Source organism: Erinaceus europaeus, chromosome 7 (assembly GCF_950295315.1).
Source record: "Erinaceus europaeus chromosome 7, mEriEur2.1, whole genome shotgun sequence".
NCBI lineage: Eukaryota > Metazoa > Chordata > Mammalia > Eulipotyphla > Erinaceidae > Erinaceus > Erinaceus europaeus.
Window position 1 is genome coordinate 83110746 of NC_080168.1, and position 14569 is coordinate 83125314.

Here is a 14569-nt window from a genome sequence, read left to right on the forward strand (position 1 = left end):
CACACCAGAAGGTTTTGTCTGCTGTTATTTGTTGTTGTTTTGCTGTTATCAGGGCTTAACTTGCTATAGATTGACTTTTTCAAATAGAAAATAGAGAGAAGGGGGGTAGGGCAGAGATCGCCTAATGGTTATGTAAAGAGATTTTCATGCCTGAGGTTCCAAATTCCCAGATTCAACCCTTCCCATCACAAGCTAGAGCTGAGCAGTGCTCTAGTTACAAAAGAAAGAAAAAAGAAAGAGAGAGACAGGGAGAGTCAGCACAGCTGGGTCACATGCATGGCAAAATAGCTACCCTGCTAGGTGAGCTATCTTGCCAGCCCCAGACCAGGGGATTTCACAGTAACAGAGCATAGAAAACACCATTGTTGTGGTTTTATCTAGCCTATAAGAAAGTGCAATTGTGATGATTTGGTGGGATTTCAATGAATCTTCACAATTCTCTGAAAAAAAAATAAACATCATTAAAGTAATTCTTCCTGTTAAGTTTTCTTCATCTAATTCAATCACAAGTCACAAGTAGAGTGCTGAAGGTAGAATCCAGCTATCTTTAGTTCTGATAGACTTTGATAGAGTCACTTTGATCTTAACTAAAGCAATTTCTTAGGTCCCCTCTAATTTTGATGGTTGGTAATTTTAGATAGACAAATCAACAAATGCATTTAGCGTCATGAGTAGAGTAGGAATGGCAGTTGATGGCGTTAGCTACTTTTAAAGCTAGATTTAGTTGAGAAAAGAGGAAGGAGCTAGAGCAAAGAGACCTCTAGGGAAAAGGGCTTGGTGAGTTGCCAGAACAGACTGCAGGTGTGTGTGTGTGTGTGTGTGTGTGTGTGTGTGTGTGTGTGTGTGAGAGAGAGAGAGAGAGAGAGAGATCCTGATGATTTCTGGCTCAGTTTTTCTGTGTATTTGTAAGGATGCTTTTTAAGATGTAGAAATGCAGGTGTCTCTGTCTCTGTATCTCTCTGCCCTCTCTAAATTACTACCTATCTCTAGTAATAAGAAAATAAAATAAAAAGAAATTCTCATTTAATAAAAATGAAATTCCCAAGAATGCAGAGGTAAAGGTTCATGAATTTTCAGGTCTAATCCCTCTCTATGATGAAAACCACTGGCTCTCACCCCCCCAAATGTATGTAAACACATAGATTTTTTTTTCATAGATCATCTCAGACTCTAGAGCCCCATGAAACTCTGATTAAGAACCCCCACATCAGAAAGATGTCATTTAATCCCATTTGCACAGGCGCCACCATGCGAACTGCTTGACATGATATCAGCTTCATAGAAAGTTCAACACAGCTGAACTCTCCGGGCCAAACTGAAACCATCTTGCCTTTTGCTATGAATAGGGCTTGGTATTAAACTATGTGTGGTCTTGATAATCTTTACCTATGGCCAGGGTCAGAGCCTGACCAAAAACAAAAGTAATGACAAAACCTGCTCTGCACTCTGTAAGATTGATCATAATGGAACAAGCAGTATCAGTAATGCAGAGTTTTTCAGGAGACTCCAATAGGAAAAATTGTTTTCCTCTTTATCTACATCACTTCCTTCCTTTAGTATTCTCCCTAAAATATAGAGAAAGATTGGTGGTTCCCCCAGTGGAGGGGCTGCCTTACATAGCATAATTAATTAATGGAAAGTTATGGTACCTGCCTAGATACAATGGGCCTTTTAATCTACCACCCACCACTATGCTTCCACTTCCTTATGCAGGAATAGTATACAAGAACCTAGGTCACACAGTGAGCATACAAAAAAGATAGATTCCAGCTAGAGAGCTTAACTTTATGGAGAAGCTGGCCAGGTCAGCACCATCTTGGTGCCTTCTCGGTAAGGAACAAAACAAAACTCCTTGATCAAACAATGGAACATATTTTATGAAAAATGGGCTGTTCAATTTGTTCAAGGCCGCTAGAAACACAACAAGCTTGAACTTTCTATGAAACATGGCTTCTGATGCATAGGGGTAAGAGAATGGCATAAACATACAGGTAGAATATTAATCAATAGGACATCTGCCTAGCACACAGGTACAGGAATAACAAAAGACATAGAAACTGTGATGTGATCTCTAGGGAGAAAAAGTGCCCCTGGAATGTGAATGTTCCACAAAGCAGGAGGTGTTCCCTACTTGTGCTATTCTTACTTGTTGATTTTTGTTTTAATAATCAAAGCTTTGGTGACTTATGCATTAGTGACCAAAGCCTTTGGTGATTTTTGTTTTAATGAGCTAACCCTTATGAGACTATAAAAATAAAGTTCTGCGTAAATATGACAGATATGTCTGCTTGAGTTTGATTCAGCATCAACTCACTCGTCTCTCCTTCTTCCTCATTCTTCGCCAACACTCCTCCTTCAGGATACCCTAATAACCTGCTGGGGCTTGCCCCCAGCATCCCATCTCCCTCCCTCCTTAGTGGATTTGTTTGGGCATAGTAATAATTTATTTGTTTACCATTTTATTCATACTTCATCCATTCATATAGCATATAAATCATCTGACCATTCATCCCTTCTCCATGCATTTGTCTATATACATGCCTATTGCAGTAACTCCATGTAAGATCTCGACATAGAGACCCTCCTGTCCAAAGTCCATTTACTGGGCCACATAATGGACACCTAGGAATTAGTCGCCATTTTTTACAGTAATCAGATATCAGAGACACGTCTTTCGTGAGTGTTTCCTCGAGGATGTCGAACTTTGATGCCTGAGTTGCACAGCAGTTGTCATCGGCGTAGATGAACTTCCTTGAAGAAGTTTCTGGGAGGTCATTGATGTAAATATTAAATAGCGTAGGAGCCAGAACAGAGCCCTGGGGGAGGCCACTTGAGACAAGTCTCCATCTGCTAGACTTGTCACCCAGATGCACCTGGAATCTTCTGTTTTGGAGAGGAAACGATATAGTGTTGGCCACCCATGGAGGCAGGCATCTTGAGATCTTGACTAGGAGACCACGGTGCCAAACCGTGTCATAGGCTGCTGTGAGATCAACAAAGACAGCACCCGTCTCTTGCAGCCTTCAGGATCCTTTCTTTATCCTCATTCCTTTCCATTCTAAATATGATGTGTCTTGGTGTCTTTAAGTCTGGGTTAATTCTGTTTGGGACCCTCTGGGCTTCTTGAATCTTTATGTCTCTGATGTTGTCTAGACTAGACAAGTTTTCAGCTATTATGTCCTGAAGAATGCTTTCTTCCTCTTCCTCTCTTTCTTCCTCTGTTTCTAATTCCTAGCACTGCAAAAACGGTATCATCTGTTTTCCATCTACACCATGCCTCGGCCTCACGTGAGCTTAATGTGCAGCTTGGCGATACAAGAATCCAGCATGAAGCCCAGCCAGTCTATCTTGGCGTTACTCTCGATCGCACTCTGTCATTTCACAAACATCTCATAAAAACTGCAGCAAAGGTGGGCGCGAGGAATAACATCATTGCAAGACTGGCCAGCTCCTCATGGGGCGCGAGCGCTTCCACACTACGATCATCATCTCTGGCATTATGCTATTCCACTGCAGAATACTGCAGAATACTGTGCCCCAGTATGGTTCCGTAGCCCCCATGTCCACTTGGTCGATTCCAAATTATATTCCTCCATAATTTCTGGAACCATAATTCTGGATAATTTCTGGAATCCGTTCCACCCCGGTTCCATGGCTGCCAGTTCTTAGCAACATCGCCCTGCCAGATATTGGTCGGGATGCGGCATCATCTAAGTTCATTTCCCACGTCTACGCTCGACCGGACCTGCCAATATACGCGGATATCTTCGCCCACCCTGTTCATCGCTTGACGTCTCGTCACCCAATCTGGTCCCCTATGCCTACACTGAACTTCTCTGTTCCAGTCTCTTGGAAACAGAGCTGGCAGTCAGCTGAGGTAAAGAACAAACACCTCGGGAGTCGGGCTGTAGCGCAGTGGGTTAAGCGCAGGTGGCGCAAAGCACAAGGACCGGCATAAGGATCCCGGTTCGAACCCCGGCTCCCCACCGGCAGGGGAGTCGCTTCACAGGCGGTGAAGCAGGTCTGCAGGTGTCTATCTTTCTCTCCTCCTCTCTGTCTTCCCCTCCTCTCTCCATTTCTCTCTGTCCTATCCAACAACAATGACAACAACAATAATAACTACAACAATAAAACAACAAGGGCAACAAAAGGGAATAAATAAATAAAATAAATATTAAAAAAAAAAAAAAAACACCTCATCACAGACCCCTGCAAGCGTCAACCCGGCTTTGACCTAGCACGTTATGAGTGGGCCCTCCTCAATCGCTATCGAACAGGCCATGGCCGGTGTGCCGCTATGTTCCATCGCTGGGGAGCCAGAGACGACCCGAACTGCCCCTGCGGCTCCAGACAGACTATGACCCACATAGTCAACGACTGCCACCTCTCCAGATTCAAAGGAGGTCTTGAAACTTTACATCAGGCTCAACCTGATGCTGTTGACTGGCTACGGAAGAAGGGCAAACGCTAGAAGAAGAAGAATGGACACCTGATCACAGTTTGCTCATTATATCCTCTCACTGGCATCTGGATTTGAGATGCTGAGAAACTGACTCAACCAGATGACAGTGACCTCTGGAACTGGGAGAATTTACACAAAATCATAGGGGAACTAGACATTAAGAGGCTTTAGAGTGCCAGGAAAATGGAATACACAGAGGCGGGGTAGAGAGAAAGAGAGAGGCAGGCACAAGGATAAGAGCCTTCCACTTCTTCCAAGGTTTCTCTGTACTTTCAGAAATTGAGTTCTCTGAGTTCTTTGAATCTTACTAACTCCTTTGAACATCAGCTCAGAGTGAATTCTAATCCTTAAAAGCAGAATCCTGGATTAAGTTCTGTTGCCAAAGCATCAGATACTTCACCTATTCAGTCAATTCAGTCTTCCCAAGTGGATAAAGAGAACACCATAATCATCTCCATTTTAACATGAGGATATTTTTATTTGCTACAAACACAGAACAGCTATTTTTAAAATGCCAGTGCTTGGTAAAAAGGAAAATGCCTATAAAAAAAAAAAAGAAAAGTACATCTATCAAAATATAAACTGAATTCTGTTTCAAATCTACAAATGTTTTCTTAGCATCGAGGGGGCAGATTTGTTTAGGTGCATAAATTATGTATTATTGAGCTGTCATGAAAGTCATGATGTACTTTTGCATTGAAGAACAGAGAAAATACATCATGACTTTCTAGACAACCCAATACGAACATCTCTAAGAGCACCTTGGGGTCACCCATCTCAGTAACACCCTGTTACTGAATACATTTTAATTTCTGTAACATTATGTATAAACATTCCCACTAAGAGCAGTAAATTTTAGTCCACACAAAAGTCAAAATGAGGACACCAAGACAGAGACCTCAGTAATTCACTGCAATCAATAAAATGTCAGCTCCTACCATGTGCTACACGCCTGTATATTCTGATCCTTAATGACATCTCCACTGTAACCTCCTACAAGAAGCTGACTTGTGATACTTTAGTTACTTTTGAGCTTCTTTCTGGGTCTTGAGTTCAATAGCTCATTTCCACTTCAGGACCTTGTCCTTGCTCTCCTCTCTTCCTGGCACACACAGACTTTTTTTGCCTTTCAGTTTGGTACTGCCTTTGCTGAGAGGACTTCTCTGATCACCTCAGGGAAACTAGTTTCTTCTACCCATGGACACTATGAGCCAGCTTATCTATATTTCTATAGCATTTAGCACAGTCTGGAAGAACTTTACTTCCTTGCCTATTGCCTGTCCCCCAACACACATACACATTGGAATGCCCTCCCAACCCCCCAGGGAAAAAGCTCTCATCTGTCTGTTCCTCTCACCATTCTTCCCAGTGCCAGGAACTCTGTTTGGCAGATACCAGCAATTTTATGCATACTTGTTGGATAAATAAACTTGTCCAAGTTAAATGCCAGTGAATGATCTAAGCAAAATTTGGATTTATTTGCCTCCAGAGATCTCACTCTTGTCAATCTATTAGTTGCTTCTCGGTGTTAAGTCTTGATAAAGGTCTTAGCCAGGAGGTTATAAGAGAGTGGTTTGTAATTAGAGACCTATAAATCTAGGTTACAGGAGAGGGACGTAAAAGGAGGAGGTAAAGGAGAAGGACCATCTGTTTCTGATCATTTCACAGGGAAAAAAAAGCTTGTGTCATAAAGCCTGGAGACATAATTTCACTTTACCTAATCCATTTCTTCTTAAAATTGGGGAGGAATTGATGGGCTTTTCTTTCTCTGCTGAACATCTATTTTTAAAAGCACCAGGGAACTTGTTATTTAAGTATAGCCTGAAGCAAATCCTTTTTACACAGCAAATCACCTTGCCTTAATTTGTGTTTTATAAGCTGCATTTTCTTCACTACAGCTTCATTTTATTATTTTTTTTAAGTTCTGATATGATGTGATTTTCATAGCTCACTGAGATGGTGAGGTAGGCTTTGCTTTTGGTTGGAAGCTGCATTTCCAGTGCAGTCACACTGCTGTCTAGTGTCCTACACACTAGCCTATTCCTGGAGACTCAATTAAGCAGAGTATTGGCTCTGCAAGATTTCAGAAATAACACCTAGTGAAACAGCTTGGGATACTGTGCCACTGGTTCTCTATTCTTGAACATGTGTCTCTGAGGCCTTTGAACTCTTTTGTACCCCTTATTAAAATATCCTTATATCTCTAATGGAGACTGCCTGTTTGTTGGAAACACTGAGAACTGCCCCTCTGGGTGACAGTCGTCAGTAAGGTTGCACCAAGGATCCTAATAGGAAAATAATTTCTTCTGTCCACCTGCCTACACACTGGAAACTGTTTCTTCCTGGATTTGCAAAGCTATGTTGACTATGTCAACCAGTCAAGGTTCTTTCTGGTTGCTGGTCATGCCACATGGCTGCATTATGTAGGGAGGGCAAAAGACATCTCAGCTGCCTGTCACAGTCAGGCGAGTAACCTGCCTTCCTACCATACATGTCCCATTGCTCCCTGCTTATTTCCAGAAACTAGCCTCTCTAAGTAGGACAGAGGCTTCCTGGAAAGCTGATCTGAGGCTAATAGTCCTAACAGGGGTTCTGATAGTTTAAGTCAGAGATGAGTTGGTCTGAGAAGACTGCCCAGCAGTAGTACCCAGGACTTGCATGAGGTTCCGGATTTGATCCCCAATACTGTGTTTACCAGAGCAGAGCAGTGCTCTGATTGCATTCATAAAAATAATAAGCAAAAGAAATTTAACCTTTAAAGAATGAACAAAAGTTAGTCCTTCTGGACTGATCACTGGCATTACTGGAGGGCCTTAAGGCAGGGCAAGAGAGTCACCCACATTGTCTGGCAGTCTTTTTGGTATCTGGGGGACCAGTGTGAAAAACAGCAAAATCAGTATCACCCACCAAATTATGTTTTATTTTAAGGAAGCCAGATCTCCTCTGTGTAAAGAGAATGACTTTGATGAAAGACAGTTACTAAGAAGCAAAAGAAAGTGATGTCTGGTAGGAAAAGATGTCCAGAGGGCCCTGCAGCCAGTTCCATGTAAGTAAGTTTCTAGCTCTCTCTCTTATAGCCAATATGTACTCCAGTATGTGTGCTCTCACTTTCCTGAATAGAGCTTAAAATTCTTGAAAATCTGCTTTTCAATTCTTTGTTGATGAGTTGAAGTATGACAAATCTATAACCATGGGGGGGGGCAGCCTCTCTGCTGTCTTCTCCCAATACAGTGTTCATTAGTCAACTATAATCCTAGCATTATATCTGTATGTTGGAGGGGAAACAGCATGAAGGTATTCTGGGGTAGATGGCTCTACTCAGTCTGTTCTGCCATAAAATAGGTGTGCTACTCCCTTCTTAATTCGCTTGAAACAGAACTTCTAAGAGGGGAAGCAACTTGTTGAAGAGCACAGAGTAACAAGCTGCAGAGCCAGGACTCTGAGCTGAGCACCAGAGTCTTGAAATAAACAGTAAATACCTCTTTCATAACCGCAACTGACATTGGAGCACTCCTCTGGTACCAGGCATTGTTTTCTAAGTATCTCGTTTCACACTGGCAGCAATGCCTGGTGCAGTTGGTGCCTTTTGTTTTCTTTGTTTAAGGATGAGCACCTGGGTGGCAAAGTGACTAAGTAATTTGGCCAAGGTCATTCTGACCTTAGAGGACTCAGCTGAGTTCCCATCCCAGAGTTCCTGCAGAACTACCCAGGGACTTGTGGTCACATCTCAGAATACAAATGTCCTGTTTATACCCAGCAGCCCAAGTTTTCCACATCTTCTTTCCTCCACTTAAGAGGTTACCCCCTGGCAGGGCAGGGTGCTCCAGCCTGCTTTAGGTCAGCTTGTGGTAGAATAAATAGCCCTGTGTCTTATCTACCAAGAGCTTTCCCTGGTGTACATGCCACACTCCTTTCTTCTTTCTTCTTTCCCTTTCTTTCTTTTGTCTTTACCTGGACTTCAGGACTCCAGAATGTTTTTTTCAGATAGAGAAACAGGCAGAGAGAAAGTGAAAAAAGGCCACAGTACTGAAGCAGTAAGAGCCAGGTTTGAACCTGGACCAAGCACATGGCAAAGCAGTGCACTATCCAAGTGAGCTATTTCATGGGTCCTTTACATGCATCATTTCTACAGATGACAATAGCAGAAGGTCATACTGGTTTATGGTGGTGTAGGAGGTAGAACCTGGGATTTTGGAGCCTCAGGCATGAGAGTCTCTTTGCATAACCACTATGCTAATTTGCTCCCTCTCTCCCAACTGACTTCTTTGTTTCTATAAATCTCCAGTAGTTATACACTGCCAGGCATCCCACAGGAACTTAGCAAGTTTAAAGAGATACACCCTCTCTCCCTACCCCCACCCCCAATGGATCTCTTACAAGCTCCAGGTAGTGTGGCAGTTAGAAAGTGGAGCCTTTACAGTCACCATCCTGGGCTTGAGCACCAGTGCTGATACTAAATTGTATGGCCTCTGGCAAGGTTCTCACTGGGATTCAGTTTCCTCTTCAGTGAAGTGAGACATTGACTTGCTTTACAGTGTTCTCACTGGGCTTAAATATGATCGTTATAGAAGTGTCTAGCCTGAAGCTAAGTGCATAGTATAAGACTGCTCTTTTCCTTCTTTCTTTTTCTGACTGCCTACACCCTACATAATAAGATAGTCAGTGGGAAGGGGCATTGAAAATCAAATGCTTTTCTCTCTAGGGCAGCTGCAGGGTTTAGGAGACAGCATAATGGTTATGCAAAATGACTTCCATGCCTGAGGGTCCAAGATTCTAAGTTCTATCCCAGTATAAGCCAGAGTTGCATAGTGCTCTGATTTAAAGGGGGTGGGGGGGGGAGGGAGGAAGGAGGAAGTGGTGGAAAGAAGGAAGGGAGGGAGAGGGAGAGGGAGAGGGAGAGGGAGAGGGAGAGGGAGAGGGAGAGGGAGAGGGAGAGGGAGAGGGAGAGGGAGAGGGAGAGGGAGAGGGAGAGGGAGAGAGAAAAAAGGAGCAATTTATCTTCCTGTGCCATTGTCTCCTGGCCCTGTTGTCCACTTGCTCTGTAGTTTCAGGAAAGTCACTTCACATCTCTGGGTCTGTCTTCTCATCTGTGAAATGAGGTCATATGGGCTAAATGATTTCTCTAGGATCCAACAGTGCAAACTCTCTCTGGTCATAATTATTCAGTGTTCTTCCTGGAAATGTTTGGAAATTGATATTTGCCTACATGAGGTCTGAATGCCTTGTTCCCATCCAAACTAGTGTTGCTGTCAGTCTGCTGCCCCAGAAACACTGTGTCTATGGATGGCCTCTCCAGTGACAAGGGTTGAGGCACTCCTATGATACATGTGAGAGCAGTTCACTGCCTTGACAAAATATGAAGTGGGGGTGGGGGTGCCAGTCAGTAGTGCAGCGGGTTAAGCGCACATGGCACTAAGTGCAAGGACCAGCATAAAGATCCTGGTTCGAGCCCCTGGCTCTCCACCTGCAGGGGGATCACTTAACAAACAATGAAATAGGTCTTCAGGTGTCTGTCTTTGTCTTTCCTCCTCTCTCTGTCCTATCCAACAACAGCGATAAACAACAATGGTAACAAATGGGAAAAAAAAATAGACTCCAGAAAGCAGTGAATTCATAGTGCAGGCACTGAGCCCCAGCAATAACTCCAGAGGCAAAATATATATGGAGGGGTCTGAGGCTGTGGGTCTGTCTGACTCATGCTTGCAAATCTCTTGTCAACTCTAATGATTTTTTTTTTTTTAAAGGGGCAGAAGGCCTAGAGGGAAAATTGCATAAACATTTAAATTTTTTAAATTAATTAATGAGATAGGAGAGAGGGGAAAAAAGAAAGAAAGAAAAAAAAGAACCAGTCATCACTCTGGCACATGCACTGCCATAGACTGAACATGGAACCTCATGCTTGAGAGTCACTTTGTCTTGTGTACCATCTCTCACCTCCCAGACCACTTAAGTTGTTTTTACACTAAAAAAAATCAATGAAAGGTTGGATAGTGTTTCTGCTTTATCTTGCCATGTATTATGTGGTCCAGGTTCAACTCTTCCCTCGTCCATGGAGGAAATTTTAGTGCTATGGTGTCTTGTCTCTCTCTCTCTCTCTCTCTCTCTCTCTCTCTGTTGAAGAAGTTAACCTGGAGCAGTGAAGCCCCAAGAATGGTAAAAAGAAAGTGTTGAAGACATAAAAAAATTGGAGAAACAGATATTAGGAAAAGCCATCCAACATTTCATTCTAATTCAGTTGATATCTCTTTCTCTCTCTCTCGATCTTTTTTCATTTGTGTGATTTATCAAGTGGCTATGTTATTTATCTTTTTTTTAATTTAATTTCAGATAATTTTACAGGTTGCTCATGACATTTCTAAATCATGTTATTATGATGCTTATTTCTTTTACTTTTTGGTTGGCTTTTGAACAAAGGCAGTCTTTCTCTTATTTATAAATATAAAACTATCTTGCATCATTTTGAATACGTACATACTTTGTGATATGACCTTAACAGGGAACTAGGTTTCAAGAATAGTCTTCAAGAATGGAATAGCTACTTTAAAGGATTACATTGGTTTTATAGCTTTTGTTGCATGTCAGATTGCTTTCTGAAAGGGCTGCACTCATTTACAGTGCCATTAGTAATTACTCATTTGCTCAGTCTTAACCAGAATTAGTTATTATCATTTAAATTTTTTTTGTACTTTGATAGGCAGAGACTAATTGTTTTAATTTGCATGGCATTGATTAACTGAGAACATTAATAATTTTTTATATATTCTTATTCTCTCCATACAACCAGGGAATGTCTGAGCCCCTTTCATCCCAAATACTGGAAGAATTTATGGCTTGAGGTTTCTAAAAAAAAAAAATTGAGGGCCAACACACAGTTGCAGGAATAAGACAAGAGACTATACAAAGATATAAATAACAGGAGTAGAGTTTTATCAGAAGGAGGCAGAGAAGAAAAAAATTTTAGCAGTTAACTAGAGACTGGTTACCTAAAGGTTTATTTATTGCTTTGTTTATTCATAGCTTTGATTCATTATATCTCACATGTGCATGAAATCATGGTGGTTAGATTTAGAAAACAGATTGATTACCAGAGAGAAAGGGAATTGGGGTGTGCAGAGAAAGTCAGCTGTATTCCAGTGGATGGAAACTACTTTTGGTGATGACCATAAAGTCATATACACAGATGACTTAAGTGCAATGCTGTTTTCATGAAACCAATATAATGTTACAAACCAACATGTCTACAACACAAATAAAAGAATAATTAAGGAAGGGTTCTGGCTACACTTGGGTTTTGAAGTTCATTTAAATGCAATGGTAATAGCATGTTTGCTTTTTTTTTTTTTTTGCATGTAAAATAGCAAATAAGAATTTTTTTTTTTTTAATGGAAGAAAGAATTACCGTGGTGCCATTCACATGGGGGTTAAGACTGGATTTAGTTATTAAGACTGATCTGATCCTTAAAGACTGATGGTGGCATAGCAGGGTTTTTCTTAATTTAGGTGTTTCATTTAAGGTACTTGGCTTGATCTCCCTAATATGTCTCACTGGCTTAATCAAAAGGCCAGTAAAATCTTGAAGTCTTAAAAACATTGAAGGCAGGAGCCGCGTGGTTGCACAGCAGGTTAAGCACACATGGCACAAAGCCCAAGGATGAGCATAAGGATCCCAATTCGAGCCCCCAACTCCCCACCTACAAGGGGGTTCACTTCACAGGCAGTGAAGTATATCTACAGGTGTCTGTCTTTCTCTCTGTCTTCACCTCCTCGATTTCTCCCTGTCCTATACAACAACAAGAGCAGCAATAACAACAACAATGATAAACAAGGGCAACAAAAGGGAAAAAATTAAAAAATTAAAATAAAAATGCATTGAAGGCTTGCCACTGACACCAAGAATACTTCCTTCTTCATCCAGTATACTTACTTCAGTTTCTTCCATGTCTCTTCACCAAATTTCTCTATCACAAGAGATTGCAGACAGGTGTTGATAAATCCATACTAGAATACAAAATGAGAGGGGAATATGGAAAAATGAAGCATGAAAACTCCCTTGGATAGTCTCTTTTAAGGGGAAATGCAATTTTCCCTTTTGAGGAAAGAAAAAAAGAAACCTTTTCCCTGGTCCTCATGAGTTTACTTGTTTCATAGCCATGCTCATTCTCAAATTGGTAAAAAATAAATAAATAAATAAAAGTCATTTCCACAGAGAAACCATAGGAACTATGTTTGCAGCCAGATTGCAGTTAAAGGTTCATGTGATTGGTTTTGAAATATGAAATTGTTTTGTGAGAGCTAAGAATTCAAAAACATAACTGTAGCAAGGAGTGACAAGGTTTGACCACACTCATGCCATTTCCCAAATGACAGTGAAAGGACAACCCCCCCCCCCCCAGGGTTATCACTGGGGCTCAGTGCCTGCATGAATCCACTGCTCCTGGTGGCCATTTTTTTCTTTCTTTATTTTTATTTTTTTATTAGATAGGACAGAGATAGAACCAGCAAAGGGGCGGGGAGGTTGTGCTTCATAAATGGTGAAGCATGTCTGCAGGTGTCTGTCCCTCTCTATCTTTCTCCTTTCTCAATTTCTCTCTGTCCTATGCAACAATAACAGCAACAACAATTATGGAAAAGAGATGGTGATAACCCTGGAGGCAAAAATAAATAAATAAATCATTGTAACAAGGTAATTCTGGTATTAACAGAAAGGATTTTTCTAGTAGTATGCTTATTCATTAACACGTGGTTTCCCTTCTTTCTTCTACCCAATTAAAATATTTATAAAGAAGAGGGTCCACAAATGTCTTTGTTTAGCGAAGGCCACCAATGAATTACAGGTACCATATTTTCTACTTCAGAGACTCCTAAGAGGTGTGGGTCCTTGGGTCATATTCAAAGGCACCACAGGTGTTCACTTTAAGAATATCTTCATGAGCTGAAGAACACATCTGTGTCACAAACATTAGGCTCAAGATTTATCTTAGTAGGTTCAAGGTTTCTTATGTGGTGTTTTCTTACAGACACACCCTGGTATGCAAAGCACTCTCTGAAACTGTCTTCATTTCTGTTCTTCCTTTTGAGTGCTTTGCATACCAGGGTAGTAGAAAATATGGTACCGGTATTCATTGTACTGGTCTTTGCTAAACAAGTTCATACAGCACTTCTCTGATGTGACCCTCTCCTGCTCTATTAGCCTGCAGTTAATAGTCTCAGCTCCAAGGCTCTCTTGTCTCTAGGACCTTTCCCACTCCCTCTGGAGAGAACAGAAGGGGTCAAGTCACAGGTTGGTCTACATAATTAATCCAGCACACGCCAGAGGCCTCCTGTGTGTCCCTACACTTCAGGTTTCAGGGACACACTTTGTAGCTATCTGAGGACCTTGTTGAATTGGGTAAAGACAATTCCCCAGCTCTACTATTCCAGCACTAACTTTGCTACCTAGTTAGGTCATGAAGCCAGCTAGGGAGACTTCCATTGGCTGGTGGTACCCAACTCTTCTGGAGAGGCTACTGGGACAGTATCTATGGCACTTCTGAGAAATATCAGTGTTCAAATACAATGATTTCATTCATTCTTTCTTTCTCTCTTTCTTTCTTCCTTTCTTTTCTTTCTTATATTCTCTTTCTTTCTTTCTTTCTTTCTTCCCTTTCTTCCTTTTTTTTAAAGTTTATCTCAGTCTTCCGCTGGTAAGGATGACTTTGAGCTCTCCATTTCCAATCTTATCTACTTACTGTGACAATATGGTGCACTTATAGTGAGTCCAGAGTGTGTGTTTGGGGGGTGGCAGGGGGGTGTTGGCTTGGAGGCAATAGCTTAGGTTCTAGAGCCAGATAAACTGCTCGCTGTGACTGATAGCTTGTGACCTTGCACAAACTCCCTAATCCACCCAAGTTCAATCTGCTCAAGAGCTAAACTGGAAACAGCAGTGCTGCCTGTGGGCCAGCTGTTGCTGAGGCTGGAGAGTGAGGTCCTAGAGTCAGACTGTGGGCTGACCCCACCTGGCCCCTCACTAAACCTCGATGGCCTTCATTTGTCTTATCTGGAAAATGGGGATTGAAATCATCCCTTTCTCACAAGGGAGGAGATAGGAGAGGTCAGCTCCTGTAAGGA